Source organism: Myotis myotis, unplaced genomic scaffold, assembly GCF_014108235.1.
Source record: "Myotis myotis isolate mMyoMyo1 unplaced genomic scaffold, mMyoMyo1.p scaffold_m19_p_3, whole genome shotgun sequence".
In the NCBI taxonomy this organism is placed as follows: domain Eukaryota; kingdom Metazoa; phylum Chordata; class Mammalia; order Chiroptera; family Vespertilionidae; genus Myotis; species Myotis myotis.
The window spans coordinates 123,194,521-123,201,279 of NW_023416335.1; the positions used below are offsets into that span (position 1 = coordinate 123,194,521).

At 44.2% G+C, this 6,759-nt stretch overlaps 1 pseudogene; it reads right to left on the reverse strand.

Annotated features, from left to right (window-relative positions):
- Positions 1–5,453: 5,453 nt before the first annotated feature.
- On the reverse strand, positions 5,454–6,241 carry LOC118650989 (annotated as a pseudogene).
- Between the last annotated feature and the right edge of the window lie 518 nt (positions 6,242–6,759).

Here is a 6,759-nt window from a genome sequence, read left to right on the forward strand (position 1 = left end):
AACGCAATTTGTGCTTCTTAATCCCTTTCACCTTTTTCGCCCATCCCCCATCTCACATCTGGCAACCATCAGTTTGTTCTCTGAGTTTTGTTTTTTTTCTGTTTTGTTTTTTAGATTCCACTTATAAGTGAAATCATATATTTGTCCTTCTCTGACCAATTCCACATAACATAATACCCTCTTGATCCATGTTGGAATGGTAAAATGCCATTCTTTTTTATGGCTAATCTAATATGCCACTGTATATAAGCATCACATCTTTATCCACTCATCTATTGATGGACATAGTGTTTAATTTTTAATCAAAACCAATATATCTTGTCCTTTATGGTTTGTGGGGTTTAGTTTGGTGCCTTGAGAAGCCATCTCTACCATGAGGCCATATAGTTATCTTTTTCCTTATAGTTTTAGAGGATTTTTTGAATGCTAAATCTTATCTGGAATTTATTTTCGTGTGGTATAAGTTCAGAAGTCAATTTTTAATTTTTCTTCACATGAAACAGTTACCCCAACACCATTGTTAGGAGTCTCCCAGTTGATTTGTGATTCTACTGTCATACCCCCATGCACCCATATTTGCTGGCATCTGTCTGTGGACTTGGTTCTGTTCCAGTGAGCTATGTACACCCATAGCAATGTCATACTTAGGTACTGTAGCTTTGGAACTGAATATTTTGTAGAGTGGATATCTCTTTTTCATTTTTATAGTATCTTAGCTATTTTTGCACCTTTATTCTTCCATATACACTTTATTTTTTAAAGCTATTTTTAAAATATATTTTTATTGATTTCAGAGAGCAAGGGGGGGGGGGGAGATAGAAACATCAATGATAAGAGAATCATTGAGCCCTAGCCAGTTTGGCTTCCTAGATAAGAGCGTCGGCCTGCAGACTGAAAGGTCCTGCGTTTGATTCAGGTCAAGGGCAAAAGCTCAGGTTGCGGGCTCAATCCCCTGTAGGGGGTGTGCAGGAGGCAGTCGATCAATGATTTTCTCTCATTGATGTTTCTATCTCCCTCTCCCTCTCTGAAATCAATAACAATATATATTTAAAAAAAGAGAATCATTGATTGGCTGCCTTCTACATGCCCCTCTAACTGGGGATCAAGCCCGCAACCTGGGCATGTGCCCTTGACCAGGATCGAACCCAGGACCCTTCAGTGTGCAGGCTGATGCTCTATCCACTGAGCCAAACTGGCTCGGGCTTCCATATACATTTTAGAATCAATAGGCCAATTTCCAGAAAAATTGCAAATTTTATTAGAATCATACATTTGTTAATTTCTAATTTGTTATATATATGTAATCGTCACCTGAAGATATGTTTTTATTGATTTTTAGAGAGAGAGAAATATCGATATAAGAGAGAAATACTGATCAGTTGCCTCCTATACATGCCTGACCAGGGATCGAACCTACAAACTTTTGGTATATGGGATGATGTTCCAACTAACTGAGCCACCTGGCCGGGGGAATAATTATTTTTTGAGCAAGGCACACAAATGCCAGGTTATTATAAGAACTACTAGAGGCCTGGTACACGAATTCGTGCACTGGTAGGGTCCCTTGGCCTGGCTGGAGATCAGGGCCGATTGGGGTCAGTTGGGGACAGCCAACCGGGGGGGAGGGATCACGGGATGTTGGCTGTGGGAGCATACTGACCACCAGGGGGAAGCTCCTACTTTGAGTGTCTGCCTCCTGGTGGTCAATGCGCATCATAGCGACCAGTTGTTTGGTCGGCCGGTCGTAATGGTCACTTAGGCTTTTATATATATACTAGAGGCCTGGTGCACAAAAATTTGTGCACTCGGGGGGAAGGAGGGGTCCCTCAGCCCGGCCTGTGCCCTCTCGCAGTCTGGGACCCCTCGGGAGATAACAACCTGCTGGCTTAGGCCTGCTCCCAGGTGGCAGAGGGCAGGCCCAATCCCTAGGTGCAGCCCCTGGTCGGACTCAGAGCAGGGCCGATTGGGGAGTTGGGGTGCCGCCCCTGTCATGCACAGAGCAGGGCAGATCGGGAGGTTGCGATGCCACCCTCAGTCATGCTCAGGGTAGGGCCGATTGGGGGTTTGGGGCACCGCCCCCTGTCACACTCAAGGCAGAGTCGATGGGGAGGTTGTGGCGCCACCCCCTGTCACTCACAGAGCAGGGGCCCATCAGGGGGGTTGGGGCTCCATACCCTGTCACGCACAGAGCAGGGCCGATCAGGGGGTTGGGGAGCTCCCCCCTGTCACTCACAGAGTAGGGCCGATAGGGGAGTTGGGGCACCGCCCCCTGTCACACACAGAGCAGGGCGGATCAGGGGTGCCACACCCTGTCACACTCAGGGCAGGGCTGATGGGGAGGTTATGGCTCTACCCCGTCACACGCAGAGCAGGGCCCGTGGTGGCGGGGAGGGGGTTGGGGCGCTGCACCCTGTCACACACAGAGCCGCAGGGCAATCAGGGGTTGGGGAGCTCCCCCCTATCAGGCACAGAGCAGGGCTGATCAGGGGGTTGGGGCACCTTCCCCTGTCACGAACAGAGCAGGGCCGATAGGGAGGTTGTGGCCCCACCCCCTGTCACACACAGAGCCGCAGGGCGATCAGGGGGTTTGGGCGCTGCCCCGTCACGCTGATCCTGGTGCCGGGAGGCCTCGTGGCTCCGCTGATCCCGGTGCTGGGAGGCCTCATGGCTCCGCTGATCCCGGTGCTGGGAGGCATATTACCCTTTTACTATATAGGATAGAGGCCTGGTGCACGGGTGGGGGCCAGCTGATTTGCCCTGAAGGGTGTCCTTGATCAGGGTGGGGGTCCCCACTGGGGTGCCTGGCCAGTCTGGGTGAGGGACTGATGGCTGTTTTCAGGCTGGCGGGTGATGGAAGCTCCCAACCGCTCCTTTTTTTCTTTTTCTTTTTTTTTTATTCTGGGCCAGCTTTAGTTCTGAGGCTCCAGCTCTGAGGCCTCCGCTGCTGAAAGCAGGTATCTGGTTTCTTTTGCTTCTATAATCGAAACAATGTATAACTCCAGCTCTGAGATCCCGGCTAGCTGAAAGCAGGTTTCTGGGGTTTTGTTTAGCTTCTATATTTGTTACAATGTTTCAAACTGCAGGCTCAGAGGCCGGCAAGGCAGGCAGGGAACGTTGGTTTCCTCCGTCACTGAAGCAAGCAAGCCTCCTGTTCGCTTCAAGCTGCCTGGCTGCCGGCTGCCATCTTGGCTGGCAGTTAATTTGTATATTGCCCTGATTCGCCAATGGGAAGGGTAGCGGTCATACGCTAATTACCATGTTTCTCTTTTATTAGATAGGATAGATTGGAAATAAACAAATGGGACTACGTCAAAAGAAAAAGCTTCTGCACAGCAAAAGAAACCATCAACAAAACAACAAGAAAGCCCACTGCATGGGAGAACATATATGCAATGTTATCTCCGATAAGGGTTTAATCTCCAAAATTAACATGGAACTCATACAACTTAACAAAAGGAAGATAAACAATCCAATAAAAAAATGGGCAAAGGACCTAAGTAGACACTTTTCAAAAGAGAACATACAGAAGGCCGTGAGACATATGAAAACATGCTCAAAGTCACTAATGATCCAAGAGATGCAAGTCAAAACGACAATGAAGTACCATCTCATACCTGTCAGAATGGCTATCATTAACAAATCAACAAATGACAAGTGTTGGCGAGGGATATGGAGAATAAGGAACTCTCGTGCACTGCTGGTGGGAATGCAGACTGGTGCAGCCACTATGGAAAACAGTATGGAGTTTCCTCAAAAAATTAAAAATGGAACTCCCATTTGACCCAGTAATCCCACTTTTCGGAATATATTCCAAGAAATCAGAAACTCCAATCAGAAAGGATATATGTACCTCTGTGTTCATAGCAGCACAATTCACCATAGCTAAGATCTGGAAACAGCCTAAGTGCCCATCAGCAGATGAATGGATTAGAAAACTGTGCTACATCTACACAATGGAATACTATGCTGCTGTAAAGCAGAAGGAACTTTTACCATTTGCAACAGCATGGATGGACCTGGAAAGCATTATGCTAAGCGAAATTAGCTAGTCGGAGAAATAGAAATATCACATGATCTCACTCATTTGTACAATGAACAACATAAACTGATGAACAAAATTCGAGCCAGAGAAAAAAATATTTTAGAATATAATAGAAGTAATCCTGTTATTTGCAGATTTTTCATATTTCATACTTTTGTGATATTATATATACTATATTAGTAAAGTTTTGGTAATATATTTTAAATATTTTTTTCTTGAAATATTTATTGCATGTAACATTTAAAATCGTTTTTCTTGAAAAATTAATATTTATTGCATGTATCATTATTATATTTAAAATTGTTTTTCTTGAAATATTAAAAAAAAGTTAATGTCAAAAGGAAAAAAAAGAAGTATTAGAACTGTGAATATATAGCAACAAATAAAAAATAGACAAAGTCCCCTTTCTTGTGGAACCTATATTCTGTCAAGGGAAGATAGATAGTCTATACATGTCAGTGTTGTCTGTGTTATTGAGAAAAATGAAGGAGGATAAGGGGATCAAGACTAAAGGGAGGAATACTACTTTATTTAGGGAAGTCCAGTTTCTCTTTAGTAACCATCTAGGAATGCAGTTGCTGGGTAGGTATGGGTGTATGCTTATCATACAAGACACTTAGATCTTTCTCCAGGGTAGTTGAAGCATTGTATACTCACCAACAAAGTATGAGAGTTATGGGTGCTCTACATCCACACCAACATTTGATGTTATCAATCTTAAATTTTAGCCACTCTGTTGGGTGTGTATTAGTATCTCACAGTGGTTTTATTTTTTTATTTCCTTGCTAACTAATGATGTAGAGCACCTTTTCACATTTATTAGCTACATAACTTCCTTTGTTAAATCTCTTGTATAATTATGTTTATCTTTATTTTTTAGTTTGAATTCTGTATATATTTTGGAGACGAGTTCGTTATCATCTACATGTGAGTGAGTATGTATAAATATATATACACACTTACATATTTATCAACTTTGTTTTAAAATAAACAATATTTGTTATAAAATATGATTTTCTTAATAGTGTTTTTTAATAAGTTAATTTTCACTAATTTACTATTGTATTTGTTTTATGGTTATTGTTTTCTATAGTCTAAGAAATCTTTGCTAACCCTGGGTTATGAAGATATTGTTCTTTTCTAGAAGCTTTATAATTTTACCTTTTATGTTTAGGCCTTTGACCCATATGGAATTGATTCTGGGATATGGTATGAGGTAAGTGGCTGAGGTCTGTGGGGAAGCATGGGACTTGGTTGGAAAGTCTCTAAGGAGGATTTTTCAAAAGGTCGGAGCCCTAGAGGATTCTTGCCAAAGGCAGCAGCCCCTGCCTTGACTTTTCCAAACAAGTTTGAGCCCCTGGGTGTTATACTGGATTCTTTTTTTTTTGTTTTGTTTTTTGTCAGTTTTTATTTAGCAAGAGGTGGTCATTCATGTGGGAGGGACTCAATGAGCAGCAGCAGCAGCCTCTCTGGCAGCTTTTCTCTCTTCGAGCATCCTCTGCTTCTGTTTTGCCAGGCACTTCCTGGCTGAATAATGGGCTCCTAATTCGTGATAACGGTCCTGGTAGGCCTTGGCCACCTGTGCGAACTGCTCCACCTCCTTAGCACAATTCTGCCTGTAGCTCTAGCCTTCCCTCTGCTGACAGGCCTTCAGTCTTTCCTGGATAATGTTGACAATTTCTTTTTCTTTCTTTTTTTTTTATTTTTTACAGAGAGGAAGGGAGAGAGATAGAGAGTTAGAAACATCGATGAGAGAGAAACATCGATCAACTGCCTCCTGCACATCTCCTACTGGGGATGTGCCCGCAACCCAGGTACATGCCCTTGACCGGAATCGAACCTGGGACCTTTCAGTCCGCAGGCCGACGCTCTATCCACTGAGCCAAACCGGTTTCAGCTGACAATTTCTTGATCAACTTTGTAGTCTCTTCTCCATTGCATTTCTGCTTCAAACATGCACAAGACATCGTTTTCCTTGCAGTCGGTGATATCCGGCACCCGGCGGAACTCCCGGTGGTAGTAGTAATACTTGTTTTTTGCATGCTGCTGCTCTATAAACTCTCTCACGAGAGTCACAGGCCGGTCCACGAGGAGGTCGAAGGCCTTTGTCAGATAGGCGACGGGGTTGGGCAGCGAGGTTTACGGCAACGGCGCCGGCGGGCGGGGGGGCTCGGGGTACACGTCCCAGCTGTCCGGCATGGGGGCAGCTCCCAGCGGCTCAACCTCGGGCACCGTGTCCCTGCCTCCGCCCCACAGCGCGGCCTGGTCCGCCCGCAGCAAAGGACTCCCCGAGGGTGGCTGCCTATACTGGATTCTTTATGTTTAGACTTCAAAACATCCTTGTTTAAAGGACACTGCAGATACATGTATTTTCTCAAGGATACTTATCCTGCTGATAGTATCTAGAGGTTAATTTTGGTTCAAGCTGTTACTACAATAAAAACCTAAGGAGGCAGGCAAATGGGACTGTCTGGTTCCTTTAAAATAAACAATATTTGTTATAAAATATGTTTCTCTTAATAGTGTTTTTTAATGAGAAGTTGTTAATTTTCATAAGACTAATTTACTATTAGTCTTATTTACAGAAATGTGTGTCAGAGTAATCATTTATAGAAACATGTGTCAGAGTAATCATTCATCCATTGCTCAGGGTCTGCAGGCCAGCCTGTGGGGATCGGGCCAAAACCAGCAGTTTGACATCCCCCAAAGGGTCCCGG